Source organism: Trachinotus anak, unplaced genomic scaffold (assembly GCF_046630095.1).
Source record: "Trachinotus anak isolate AG129_WGS33_773 ecotype Australia unplaced genomic scaffold, CSIRO_AGI_Tana_v1 ptg000033l, whole genome shotgun sequence".
In the NCBI taxonomy this organism is placed as follows: Eukaryota; Metazoa; Chordata; class Actinopteri; order Carangiformes; family Carangidae; genus Trachinotus; species Trachinotus anak.
Genome location: NW_027273884.1, coordinates 2032789 through 2048236, shown reverse-complemented (window position 1 = coordinate 2048236; position 15448 = coordinate 2032789). Strand labels below are relative to the sequence as shown.

Below are 15448 nucleotides of genomic sequence, written 5' to 3'. Positions count from 1 at the left end.
TTATTTTCTTATTAGGGCATATCACTCTGATAAGCCAATGATAGGAACTTTTATGTTGTTGCCACCGGACCACATCAGATACTTGTTTTTTATCTCAGTCTAATTGCACGCTAAAAGATTTCATCCATGGCAAAAGCTGGAGTATCAAAAATGGATAGCTGGTTAGCAACAGGAAGAATTAAAAGGAAAGAGAGTCAGATGGTGAATCAACATGTGATTGAGTTTCCCCTCCTTTCAGTTCAATCCTGAATGTTGAATTGTTGTTATAAATGTATTATTATTATTATTTCTATTATAATTTAAGAGATTTTCAGGTTGGCCATGAGTTGGGAAGGGCTGGGAACCAGTGATGTAACACATCCGGCATCACATCACATCTTTCATACATGCTAATGTTACAAATAAACCGACCAGATACATATGCAACAAACCTGGCAACGGTTTTTCTATGCTTAACTTTAATTATGTGAGGGAGCTTCTTATGTGCTTTTACCCCATGCTGCCAGTGGTTTTAGAAAACACATGGGTCACTTCTCCCTGTAGATCTAACTTTGTGTATAGCATCATTTTGCATTATCATTGCTACTAGCTGCAGTTTCTTACCGGAACATGTCTCATGTTTGCTGCCAGAGCTGAAAGATATTCATTCAATTCTATACAGTGATTTTTCAACATGCTGTCATATGTTGAGGAGGCATGTTTTCTATTGCAATTTCCACCTTGTTTGTTTGTTTGTTATGTTTTTAAAAAACCCCTTCTGAATAAGAATGTATCTTATCTGGATTTGGTTGAAAAAAGTTACCATTTATTTTTTGATATTGGTCAGTGGGCTATAGTTCACTGATAATGTCAGTGATTTCCCTTAAGAGGGAACTCAAATGCACCCCTTAAGTTTTATTACCACCTTAATGGAACACTCATTCTCACAACTGTCAACAAAACCAAGTCAAATCAATTGAGACTATAACTTATTCTTTACTGACCAAGCATTTCAAAATACAAGTCAGCACGTCCGCCTGGAACAAAAGATTTTTAGAGCCAGCATCTAGCTGGCAAGTTTTTGTCAGGTACCCGCTGTATCGCTGCAATATATTGAGTTGTATCAGTTCTGATGAGGCAATCACATGGAATACAGTTTGTTGGCTTATGACAAACCTGTACTCCTGCTCACAAGAAGCTTAAAGGAAACACCTTCATGTTATTGTCACGGGGTGGTGTACCTTTGGATATACTGTGCCAGTTTTTGTTGCTGAATGTGACAGTGCAGGAAACAGTTGCAGGAAATTAACCCAGAAAGCGAATCTGATGCTCCTGATGGTGGAGCTGGCAAGGTGCCCTCTGTAATCCATACAGCTGTGACATGCTGCGGCGCTCCAGGCAGCCCAGACTGTGCAAACACTCCAAACACTGCAAGCAGGCCAAGTGACCCGAACACAGCAAGACACACATTCAGAGACGGACTGCCTTTGGACAACAGATGGTTGGGGAATTTAAACACATTAAAAGCACAGTGTATCAAAAGTAGATGTAAAAGACCAGTCATGGTTTTACTTTATCAGACCCAGATGACTGTAAATTGGTAATTGTAACTTTTATTTCTTCATGCAGCTACGCCTCATGCCACCAGCTGGGTAGACACTAGCTGAAAAACAGTAGATTGCTCTTACAGATATCTGAATTTAAAGCGGCAAAAGATTATGTTTAGTTTGAGTGTAAATTAAAGGTGAATGTCACTGATATTACACGTCAGAATCTGTTTCCAGGTGTTCAGGAGGACGACCGCATATGTGAAAAAAACTTGCGTCAGTGTTAGCTGGAGCTGAAGACTACAAGTTTGAGAACAACAACAACAGCAGATCTGGGGATGTGGAGGCAGAAGTGAGATAACCAGACCTCTGGAGCCCACCACTCATCTCTACATATATAGGCTGCTAGCATAAACACACCAGAATCTGTACAGTCAAGTGAACCGAGTCAAGGGTATTGTCGAAACCAGATTTTGACAGAGAAGAAGAATGGGGAGAATAAAAAAGAGGATGATAAAAACATGTGGATGTGCTTCCAGGGTAATAATAATAATAATAATAATAATAATAATAATAATAATAATATATATATATATATATATATATATATATATATATATATATATATATATATATATATATATATATATATATATATATATATATATATACACACACACATATATACAGAAATTACCCCAGTTCCTGCCAGCCAGGGTCAATAATATAATGCACAACATAAACAGGAGTGGGCCGACAGTTTTGTGTGGGCCTCTGTTTTCTGTCAAGTCACACATTGAGTATCAACTCCCTGGCTGAATGCACAGCCAGGCGTATCTGTGTAGCAGATAGCTATAATACATTCCCACATTTCATAATGTCTGTCAACTCTGTTTTACCACCCACTTTGTTCTAAAATAGGAACAAACCAGAAAGGAAGGAACAGACTGGCCTACTTTTTAACCAGAAACACTTGTTACGCTGCTACTACAGTGGCTGAATAAATTAACAGGAACATAAAAGTGGGTGCACCCCAGCACTTCTTAAAGACCATGTATGCTGTACATTAGCTATTCAAGATGCAGCCTGAATATGTTTTACTGTTGTTACATACAAAGGTATTAATTTGAACAATGCTTCAATTTGAACAATGCTTCAAATTAAAACAAGGAAAAAACACAATTTCAAACAAAAGTAGTGGAACAGACGTGCTTTTGATTTTCAGTGAAACATATTATTACAGATAATACAACAAATGAAAATGACAAAAATATTGGCACTGAAATATTTTGCACCAAACTCTTTAGAGGCAATCATTGCAATTATCTGGTTTTTTGTAGCTTTTAATTTCTTCTTCTTCTACATTCTCAGCTGGTAGTTTCTTAATCTTGTTGAGTCCTTTCAAGTGTGATGGCTGCCATCACCCAACTGCAAGTTTCAGCTCTTTCCACCCATGATCAGTGAAGATCGGGGCTCACAGCAGGCCACTTCAGAGTGGTCCTGTGACTGAGACAGAGCTCCCTGCCGTGCCTCTCCGAGTTTAGTCATAAGCTCCACACTTTTATAGTAGTTTATAGGAGTTTATACACCTTCCTTCTTTGCCAGGTCATTGATGTTGCGTTACTGGATTCCTACCCGGTCTGTTCCATCATGCAACACTGTCAGGAAACTGCCTCCTGTGAAGGAATTTCACCCTTTAAGTCTTTTTTCCCTAAATCTGTATTCTTTTATAACTAAGTGTCTACACACAAGCTCATTCACAGGTCACCATAGACCGTTGTTTATGTCTAGCCAAGTGAGGGCAAAGCTTCAGCAGACACCAGGGTTTTAGCATGCGTACGAAGATACAAGCATTTGGGGGAGAGCAGGAGGAGCCTTAGTGTCCCAGGGACAGATTGTATGGATCACCTTTATTAGGGCAGAAGTCAAGGAAGATCCTCAGTGTGAGTTATCTAACATGAGATTACACTAGTTCAGTGGTTCTTAACCTTTTTGAGCCAGCACCCCGCCAGAATTTGGGTTTGCGGCCCCCTCCTTCTTAACTCATGCAGTGACCCGCTTCACTTCGGCGGCCTGCCCTATTGGCACTGCGGTTTACACGAACAGTGCTCGACACATGGGACACACTTTATAGCCGTGGAAGATTGAGCGACTCTGTTGCAAACACACACTGCTCGGCTCTGTTTATCCCGGGTGTTACTGTCACACACGACAGCTACCAGACAAACACAAACCTTGCGTTACTGACCTCGTGAATCTGTCAGAGCTGCCGTCACCTCACGTTTTTTTTCAGTTGAACTTGAAAGTGCAACGTTAGCTTCACATATCTCCACTCAGTCTCCATCTTGAACTGGCAGAAGTCACCCCTCCATAATCAGCCTCTTTTCAGTCGTTAGCTAACGTTTAGCACCTGCCACAGCGCTGCGCCACAGTCAGTCTGCCACTCCAGCTGGAGGAGACGACTCCTCCCTCCCCGATTCACACACAATTTCAGTCTGTTGTTTAATGACTGCATTATCACACTGGAATGGGAAATTGGGAACAATAATTTTAAACACTTTATATAATACTTTATTCTTTCATTTATTTATTTAGAAAACCATCCCACGACCCCTGAAAATTATCTCGTGACCTGACCCCCCCCCAGGTTGCGAGCCACTGCACTAGTTAACCTGTTACCATCTGCAATGATCCACTGCCCGTCTCCTTGATGCATCAAGCTGCCATAAATCTCCTTCACCAAGCTCAGTAGATTTCCATCACACCTCCTACTGTGTCTTTGCAATTCAGTTTTATATATCATTTTATTCAAACCACTTTTGCAGCAAAGGAAATTAAGCAAAATATCAGACTCTGAATGCTTTTTTTTCTATATCAGTTAAACAAAATCACTTCTGTGAGATTTAATGCCACTTTGCCATCATCTGCTCCACTTAAGCGTTTCGTCTCTTTCATACAATTGGTTTACTGCTTTTCACAGAAGGAGACTAACAGCTGAATTACTGCAGAGATCCTTTGGAAAACAACCGTAGTGAGGCACAGACAAAAAAAGGACAGAATCACTGAAAGCAGCTCCTAGTCTTTGAAGCAGATTGAACTGAGAAAAAAACAGCAGTCAACGTGCTGTGTGAGGATTTAATAGTCTGATTTTATGTACATTTTCATTCAAGTCTTATTCTTATGGCAAATGTCCCATATAAAAAAAAAAAAAAACTTCCAAGTACAAAAATGTCCATCCATATGTTGTATTCTAGACACTCGCTAGCTTTGATCTGCCTGCTGCTTTGCACAGTTGAGCGCCTCACACTCATACGCTCACACACACACACGCATACAGTACAGTGTATACAAACTGACAGACACACACAAAGATCACTCAGTCAAGCATTTAGAAGTCTAAGTTAATATGACAGAGCACAGTCACACCTGTGCAGGTCAGTATCTCAAGAACATACTGTTGCATCAGATAGAAAAGGTCATGACAAACACACACACACACACACACACACACACACACTCGTACATACAGCAAATGCACAGAGAGAATATCATTCACCCACACACTAATTCAGTGCAGTCGGCAGCACTTCAAGAGGAAACGTACAGAGTCGTTCAGTAACTCAAGCGTACTCACTAGAAGATGACAGGTTAGCATGCAAATGTTAATGGTGCCACATTACCCATGATTATAACAGCTGAGTGGTTATATATCAACCAGGAGGCTTCAGCACAGGAAAATATCCACGTCTTCATACGCATGAAATCACAGGTGGAAGGTTTTTATGAGAGGTGTCGACATCATTTTGTGGCAGATAAGATACTGTATGCTAACGATAGCGTGCATACATCTGTCTAGGAGACAAGGTCCTCATGTGAATTCCAGTTCAGTGAAGGACTCAGAAAACACACACACACACACACACACACACACACACACACGTATGCAACACTTGGCTGAGCTGTTGTGCTGTGAGTCCACCAAAGTCAAGTCGCCTCATAACATGTATTATTTTCACAGTTGGGCTGGATTCTGTTGCAACACTATGAAATGTGATGAAATACAGTCCATCAGATATTGTACTGTAGTCAAGGTAACACACTGTAGAGGCAGTATAACAGCCCCACAGCTGGGGATTTCAAAGCCGTCACCCGAGGAGTGTTTGTGAGTGACAGTCTGATCAATATTTGTCGTGGGTTTTTACTCAATTAAAAAAATGCTGTCCTAACTTAACAGTTCCTGGAAGTTTTTTATTAAATGTTACAAAGCATAAAAAATCTCTTTAGAGGAGTATTTTACTAAAGCTGACTGGAGACTACTGTGACTTCTGTGAGATATAACTCCTAAAACTCTGGCTTTGACCTGTAAATCAAAAGCAAATAAAAGATTCATGTTTCTGTCACATGGTGATATTCCAGAATAAGGCAGTAAAAAAAAACAAAAAAAAAAACTGGGGCTCCATTTTCATGGTAGCAGCACTCCACAGATTGGTAAATTCCTGTCCTTGAAATTCACTTTGCCTGTCTGCGTGGTACTCATGTGCCGAGCACAGAGCGCGCAGTGCAGAGGTGGGAGGAGAGGTGCAAACAGGTGGGAGGTTCATTCAGATGAAGCTGTGCAAAGGGAGTTGTTGGTATTTCTGAGGAAAATTTGTATGAGACTTTGCACTTTGCACAAAAGACGTCTCTGTTTCTTACGCAAAGTCAGTCTGCTGCCACTTTGGTGATTTTATCAACTGGAGCAAACCAAATACATGGACAGCAATGGTGGAATAAGGCCTAAAATGAAAATAAGCCATTTTAACTGAACTGCTAACCAGCAAGAAGAGGCATTTCAATTGGCATTAAAAATTAGCAATCACTGTGTTTCAAGCTGGGTTTGGCAGAAATCTAGAAAAAAAAGCCATAATTTGAAAAAATACAGCTGCCCTCCTGTAGCTCTCCCCTCAAATAAAGTTAGCAGCCTGTTACCTGTCCAGAAGTACTGCAAGTTCTCTCCATCTCTGACTCTCTTCACTGCTATCGACACACATCCATCTGTATGGACATTTGCAGACCAGCCAATAGGAATGCTCTCCTTCTCTCGCCCTCAAAAGAGCTGCGATTGACCAAAGTTTCACACCACAGGCTAGATTTCCCAAATCCTGAAAACAGAGCCAAGAGGGGGTGCAGAGGTCTAGTTTGCTCTCAGACCACTTTTAATCTCAATATGGTCAAAGGTGATTATGGAAATTTTGCCCAGTGATGCCATAAAATCACTTCCTATGCCAACTTCACAGCAGGAATGTCTGTAACTCCCTCTGCATTTATCTCTGAATGAGGATAAGTAATTCTTACTGTATCGACCACAGCTGCTTTACTAAATGAAGTACAAATGCAGCCAGGCTGCTGCAAGGAAAATCCATACAATATTACAGGCATCAGGCTGGTCCATTATAACTCAGTATTCTGTTGTTGTTGGACATGTCATATTACAGCAGCTCATCAATCCTGTGTGTCACTGTGTCCTTACCCAACTTTCCTTTAAGCAAAGGTAACATTTCATGTTTTATTCTTGAAATGCGTTATAATGTGAATGCTGTTGTGTCACATTTTACGATTTGATGCAACCGTATATGACATGAGATACAGCAGAAATAAAACTGAAATAGCGCCGGATTTATGTGGCCATATAAACGGCCTAATCAAGAGTTTATATAATTTATTTCTTTTCTTTGAGGCGTTGTGTGTTCCTGGTTGTGCTGCTCTGCACCACCCAGACAACAACATGATTTCCTGTGGAAAGCTCTTGTCATTTGTTAAGCTGTTTTTATCATGTGTCACTGTGAGTAGCTCGGCTGTTTCAGAGCAATGAGGCAAGTGATGTGACTGAAGTGAATTTATAAACTACAACCTTGGCTTTATATTCCACATATTATCCATATTATTTTTTTCACAGTTGGGTCTGTCAACATTAACAAGTAAGTACAGGAACTAAAATGTTTAAATACCATGTCATTTAGTGGTCACCATTCAGAGAGCCAAAAGACTTCCAGCTTGACCATCAAGTTGCTTATCAATCTTGTGATTCTTAAAGATGCCCTCTTAAAGATTCTTCTTAAAGATGCCCTCTGATGAAAAAGTTTTTAACCTTGTTAACATGTCCATATGATGTTTTTTTTTTTATATATATATATAATACAAGACATAATATTCAGTCATTGCCATGACTGCATATTTCCACCTTGGAACTGCAGTGAACCAATAGCAGTCTCATAAAAACAGATTCAGACAGCCAGAATTGTATACTTAACATACCTAAGAAACTAATCTGGTCAACTTTTGGGGATGAGGAGAGGGTAAAATAAACCTGAAACCTTGTCAGGACAGTGAGCTACCACAACCACTAACACTGTGTCAGCCACTGCCAGTTACAAGCTAACAAACAGCATAAACATTGTTCCTGCTGCCATGGTGCCGCCGATGGCTGTCTCGGTGTGTTGGTGCGCACTCTTTTGCCTTATTTTCTTTGTAAACTCAGTTTTCGGCCTTGGTTTCTGGAGCTCTTTCACCAGAGAAGAGCTCATTAACATCAGAGAAACAACTCCAGAGGATTTTTTCCACCTTTCTCAACTCACCTGTGGAATTATTGGACATTTTGGTGCAGAAGAACAGAGACTTTTCTTCATCTTCCGTTCTGTGCTTCACGAAGACGTGGCTGTGTGGATCGATTCTGGACTCTGTGCTGGAGCTGGCCGGCTTCCAGCTCTTCAGAGTGGATCACGACACAGAGCTGTCCGGCAAAACGAAAGGTGGAGTGAAATCTGTTTTCATGCAAACAGTGGCTGGTGCAAAGACGTGACAGTGATCCTGCAGCACTGTTCTCCTGACCTGGAGACTTTCATCATAAACTACAGGCCCTTCTACTCCCCCCGTGAGTTCACCTCATTCATCCTGGTCGGTGTTTACATCCCACCACAGGCCACAGCAGATACTGTGTGTGGGGGGGACCAACCCGGACTCCTTAGTTATTGTCCTTGGTGACTTTAACAAAGGTAACCTCAGCCACGAACTGCCCAAATACAGACAGTTTGTTAATTGCCCAACCAGAGAGGGAAACGCTCTGGACCACTGTTACCCCACATTCAGTGGTGCTTATCACGCCGTCCCCCGGGCTGCACTGGGCCACTCTGACCATGTCATGGTCCACCTGATTCCCACATACAGGCAGAAACTAAAACTGTGTAAACCTGTTGTTTACAAGAATCTCCAAGAACCTCCAATTGCACCAATCACCAGAACAAATTCCTTGTATGTGGAAACATACTTGGCAATAAAACTGATTTTGATTCTGATTCTGATAAACAAATAAAAGATGATAACTGTGCTAACTGTTCTGATGTTTGCTTGTTGCCGATTTGACTCGCTAATTGACTCACAATTGAGTCTGGGTCTGACTGAGGATGTAATTGAGTCTCTGATGTTTCCTCTGCTAATCTGGATGTGCACTTATCTTTCACTGGTCACCAAAATCTTGTCAGTTCAGTGAGCTAGAGTTTGCATTAGCAAAGCTACTAATACTGTGTCAGCCACTGCCAGTTACAAATTATTAAACAACATAAACTAGCACATTTACCATTCTGATACATCTTCTAATTGCTGATTTTGGTGCACAATAAAATCCTTATTCCTGAGCAAACTCCCCAGTCTGTGTCTCAGTCTCTGTGATGTTTGCTTTGTAACCATCTTGATACTCACTGCTCTTTCAGCTGTCAACCTAGTGCATTTTTTCACCTTTATGTGGGAAAACCATGTTAAACAAAATATTAATCTCAGCAGGGGATTTTTACAAAACATGACTGAAGGGGAACATTAAAACTTGACTGTCTCGACTCACTTGAGACTTGAAAAACTAGAGTCGTAATTTTACAAGTACTGCATAATGGTACTCTGTTAAGAATATGTAGTCCCATCACCCTGACACATCCTTGAAACCTTAGCTCATGAAGTGTAAATGTGATGATTCATTTTGCCAGATGGTCTTTAATTTATCAGCCAAAGAAGCCAAACTGTTATGTGAGGAAAGATAATTGGAAAAAACACTGTAGGTTAGAGTGACAGAACAATGGCGAGATGGAGAGATACACATGGCAGTTACATAAAATCTAAGATGTTACCATGACTACTGTCTTTGATGCATCAATAAATGATTTCCTTCTTTTCTTGCGCTATTCAACTGCTCACGACAGGACACCCAGAAGGTATTTCTCATTAAAATGGCTGAATGGAAGCTATTGATGTTCCACATCTCCACGGTCAGAAAGCACAGAGGGAAGGGTCATTATCGGACCTGCCTTCTGGATCGCTCTACGGTAAAACATGACAGCTATGGACACCGTACAGCAGCTCCAAATCGATCCACTGACGAGCTAAAAGAGGTCTACCTTCAACATCAGGACGGAACAAAATTCAAATCAAGGACAGAAAGCAAGTGATACAAGCAGATATAGAGACTTAAAGATTTCTATAGTGACATGGAAGGCAGTCATTAAGAGGAATAAAATCAGAATTGTAACTGCTAAGGGAAGACACAGACACAGTGCATGGAAAGATACCAGCATATCTAGGAGGTGTGTTCTAGAGATGAATGGAAAACAAAGAAAGAAATATCTCCACAATACTGGTTCATTCACAATTTTTCCTTTGTTTTATTAGGGCATGACTAATGTCACAAACTGGGCCATGACATAAGAGTGAGAAAACATCCAAACCAATTAACAATGCAGCAGTTTCATAAAAAAAAAAAAAAACAAAAAAATGACAACAATAAATCTAAGAGGAGAGATTAAACAAACAATTGCATGTGTCATCTGTAAGATCAGCAGTGTAAATGGGTACTTGAGTGAAGTAGTATGTGAGTGCAGTATTGTATGGTGCAGCAACACAAACTAAATGCCAACCAAAACCAAATGGGTGCCTCAGCTCCAACAGGGTTTTAAAAAGGAGCACTGGCACACAGGGCCCATGTGTGCTAGGACTGCTGATGAGCCCAGGTGCTGATGACCGTTTGCAACACCCACCTCGAGTACCTGCAAAGAAAATAGCCACACAACCCAAGCAGCAGGTATACAGGGCAGAGACCTGAAATATTTACAAAACCTTTTCTTAGCCTGTCCTCATCAGAAAAACACCAGCATTGGTAAACTCAAACTCAAACTCAAACATTTTCTGACACAGAACCCTTGTCATTTTGCTTTTTGCTGGAGTGGGTGAATATACATTGGTTTTATTTTATTCCATTTTGTGTATTGAAGCCCCTTGCAGATATGCAACCACAGACCCAGTAACATTTCTGCAACACTGTCAACATGGCACAGGTCTGCAGCCAAACAAGGTAAACATGCACAGAGAGAGAAAATGTGCATGTTGTAACATTATTGCCCTCAGAGATCACTGTAATGAATGTATTATTTCCATCTTCAAAATCTTTTAAATGAACTGCTGTCAAAAGGCCAGTTTTGAATTTATCTGATGTGAGAAGAGTTGCCTCAGTGTATAAAACCTATTGTGTCTGATCCAGAAGACAAAAAAAAAACAAAAAAACTTGTACAACCAATCTGCTCAACAGTCTCATTATATTTTCAATGTTAATTCATTCCAACTGTGTGGATGAATTAATCAATAACCAACACAACTCAGCACTGTCATAAAACGGGCAACAAAACTGATTCTCATAATGTTAAATGATGAAACTGATGCAAATGGATTGACTATGAGAAGCAGGTAGTATCATAGGTATGTGCACTAGCTGATAGCATATTTGGCAAGCATTGTGGCTCCTTCCATAAATGCACACTCATGTCTGAATAAACAGGTAGATGAAGCACACAATGTTACATATTCCACATCTAAAAAAGGGTGAAATAAACACATTAAGGGCTGAGGTCTCGTCACTAGTTTTATTATCATGCAGGGTTTTCCCTCGGCGGGAGCATATTCTCAGTAAAATGCATTGAAAGCATTAAAAGTATATATACTGTATACAGACAGAATGGTCCTTTCAGAGTGTTTTGTTATTGTGGCACATAAGTGGATTATTATCACAGAAGCAACAAAATGTAAGTGGCATTATGTCAGGTCCTCCACTTCTACCACCACTCCCTCCTGGCTGGCAGCCACTCTCCCGCTCCCTTTCCCTCTCTCTTTTTGTGTTCCTGTCTTGTGCGGGCTTGATTGTAGGAGTGGAGACAGGTGCGCGGGAGGTCAGGCAACCAGCTGCTCATCATCATTATCCTGCTCTGCCATAAATACTTGGTTCCAACCTCAACACTTCACCCGAGCGTGGACTCAGTTATACAGTCAGTCATGTTCCAGCCCTTACTCAGCAGTTCCCTTGCGTTAGCCTTTTGCTAATACTTTGATCTCCATTTTCCTGCAGCGGTGTGCCTCCTGCCACCACTGACCTCCTGTCCCGCCTCATTCTCCTGACTCACACTGCCTGGCTCCCCCTCTGCAAAAACCCCATCCTGCACAGCACTGCTTCCCAGCCTCCATCCTGACCTCCTGCTGCCTGCCCCAGCCTCAGCCACAGTTCCCCATCCATTCTGCTCAGCTCATTCCCTGTTTCTACTACCAGCCTGTAAATAAATAATACTTGTTTCAAACTCTCCTCTTGTCCTGCACTCGAATTTCCAGACTAACCTTAACAGTACAATCTGGCCATTAAAATGAACCCTGCAGACACACAGCCACTCCACCAAGCCCTTGTTAACCAAGGTTTCGGATAGCATGACCAAGCCTTAAAAGAAATCATGGACCTCTTTGCAAACCAGAGCAGCACCAGAGATTAGTTAACCTCCAAAGCGCCTCTGATAAGCCAGGCCGCTAGCCCAGCCCCCACTCTCAATAAGCCATTTTATCCCTCTCTGTCAACGTTGCGACAGAAACCTTGGTTCCTGCTGAACCTCTTTGACCCACTGCTCCCTAGTTTTTGAGCAGCAGCCCCACACATATATTACAGGGCACACCCACATCTCTTACTTGATCGGCTCACCCAATTAGTGGGAGAGGCAATCTGACATCTGCTTCTCTTACACTGACTACGCCCAGGAGATGCGAAATGTTTTTTTGACCATCCAGTCTGCAGTAAAAAGCGCAGCTACATGCTGTCAGGAGAGGAATCAAATACCCACTGTCTCTCACCAGCTCAGCTTTCGTTCTCCTCCATGGTGCTGCTATCTTCTATAAACTGGACCAGCACAACCATCTTTTCCACATCCGTGAAGATGAGTGAAAAACAGCTTTTAAGACTTCCCTAGGTCATTGTGAATATCTGGTAATGCATTTTGTTCTAACTAATACCGCTGCTGTGTTCCAGGCTCTTGTCAACGGTGTCCCTCTGTGAGATGATCAACGGCTTCGTCTTCGTCTACCTGGACCCCCTCAGAACGTGAGCAGCAAATACGCCAGGTACTCCAGCACCTCTTGGAAAACACACAACTATATGTGGAAACTAAAAAATGTGAATCCCTTGTCTCCACAGTGTCATTCCCTGGTTGCATCATTGCACGTTGGCAGAGGGACAAAAGGTTACAGCCATGATGGACAGCACCCACCAACTTTAAGCAGCTGCGGTCCTTGGATTTTGCAATCTTCTATTGGAGGTTCATCAAGAATTACAGCTGTATCCCTGCCATTCTCAATGCTCTCACCTCCACCTCCTCTCCCCCTCAAACAGCTTTTAGTGAAGTCAAGTACTGCTTCACACCAGCTCCCTGCCCTCATCCATCCTGATCCTGCCTGTCAGTTTGCTGTGGAGGTGGATTCCTCAGATGGGTGCTGTACTCTCAACATTCCCCTGCTGATTATAAACTCTACCCTTGTGCTTTTTTCTCCGGCTGGTTTTCTCCGGCGGAGAAGAAAATATAATGGCTCCTCAACGTTAAGCTGGCATTGGAGAAGTGGCACCACTGGTTGGAGGGGGCTGATCAACCATTTGCAGTCGGCAATGCAGCAAAGACAAGAAAGATTGGTTCTCTTCTTTCAGGTTTAATTTTACTCTGACCTCTTGCCCCAGGTCCTGTAACTTCCAGCCTGATGCCCTGTCATGGTAGTACACTGCTCACGAGGCAGGAGCACATCCTGAGCCCATCCTGCTGCCCACCTGCTATGTCAACACCAACAGGGAGATTGAGTCACGATTCCTGAGGTTTGTCCCTGACTTTGTCTGCTCTCCAGTTTTCTCACTCATCTGGCCTCACTTGGAAACCAGATGCTCGTCTTCCTCCATCAACGGTTCTGGTGTGGTTCAGTCCAAGGGACAAAAAGTTGTCCTCCTATTATGTTGGACCTTTATTAAAATGAAATCCTGTGGTTTCTGCCTCCCTCAGTAGTCACCCCTCCCTCACCCGTTTTGTGTGTGTGTGTGTGTGTGTGTGTGTGTGCGTGCTTGATTGCAGGAGTGGAGACAGGTGCACGGGAGGTCATGCCACCAGCTGCTCATCATCATGGCATAAATACCAACATCCTCAACACTCCACCAGATCGTAGACTCAGTTATACAGTTAGCCACAATCCAGCTGTTCTTGTTATTCAGCTGTTCTCTAATGTTAGCCTTTTGCTAATGCATTTTGCTGCATTTCTCTGCGCTGCCTCACCTGAATCCCCCACTGAATCCACTCTGCCTCCCCATTCTCTGGACTCACTCTGCCTGGCCCCCCCTCTGCACCCCCCCCCCCCCAGACTAGCCTTAACACATTAACCTTAATCTAGTAGTTTTAGTTGCTTAAGTTGAAGGTTCCCTGAGGAGTTTTCTTGTAAAACAAATAAAAGTTATGTTTATGTTCAGTGTTTATATTCATATGAACATAACAGGGGCCCACTCATGAAAGCATTGCTCCATAGGGCTACTTCACAGGGTACCTGTAACCAACCATTAGGAGCAGAAGGCATGAAGACTTATTTGTTTTCAAAACTTATGTTTCTGTTCTTGTTTCCATCATACATTTTTTTTGTTTTTGTTCTTTTGCACAGGGTTCATACATCCATTTCATCTTTTTCACATACTTTTTTGAGCAGCAGGGTACAGTGCCTGCCTTTTAAACTTTTCAGTACCAGCCACTCATGTATAATTTGGCCTAAGAATAAAAGCTGTCTAAACAATCTTACTTATTCACTTTGAAATTTATCCACTGCATTAAAAAAAGATTATATTTATTAAACACTTCATATTATTTTTATTGGAGGCAGTCTGTGAGAGACAGGAGAGAAATATGGATGAGGTAGGGTCTACTCTTAATTTAATTAATCAGGCTTCAGGTAATGGAAAGTGGAGTCATGAGATTACATCTGCAAATTTTCAATATGTACTCTCCTCTTAATAATTATGTTATCATATTAATTTAAAAAAATGGATGTATTGAATTTGCTCAAAACTTTATAACCTTAAAATCCAACCAAACGTCTGTGAGTGGAAAAGTTTAGTTCCAGAATTTCAAACTTGTTATATGAGTCGATATCCATAATTTTCATAAGTTTCAACTCATTGTTCAGCTGTCTGGTTCAGACCATTCTCATAGTTTCACTTTTGGCCTATGGTGGCAGCTAAAAAGAAAAATGTCGGTGAAGATGAAAAGCACTTAAATTTACCAGGTTGCCAGAAACACGACTCCAAATGAGTGCTAATGCTGCTTTGTAACTGCTGAATGTATAAATAAGCAACTGTTTGCTAACAATTTCACCATATCTACTTAAAAAGGTGATTTGTCAAGATTGCTTTCACAAGGGTGACTATATATTGAAACCCCCAAACTGAGACAGATAGGTGTAGCCTACTGCACGTTCATGCACGTGCACATGTATTTGCTTATGCAAGCACCATAGGAGTTTTCATAAGGATGGGGGACAATTATTTCAGTGCATGGCACAACTGCCAAGCGCGCCTTTTC

General features: G+C 41.6%; 1 long non-coding RNA gene across 3 annotated transcripts; it reads left to right on the top strand.

The window, feature by feature from the left end:
- Window positions 1-8781: 8781 nt before the first annotated feature.
- On the top strand, window positions 8782-14232 carry LOC139614199 (uncharacterized). 3 transcript variants are annotated; one of them, XR_011686924.1, is made up of 4 exons: window positions 8798-12971; window positions 13045-13165; window positions 13579-13710; window positions 13961-14232. It is a non-coding gene; the product is annotated as an uncharacterized lncRNA (long non-coding RNA). The 3 variants fall into 3 exon arrangements; XR_011686925.1 differs by having other exon boundaries at window positions 8782-12951; window positions 13045-13710; XR_011686923.1 differs by having other exon boundaries at window positions 8783-12971; window positions 13045-13710.
- The last annotated feature ends 1216 nt before the right edge of the window (window positions 14233-15448 follow it).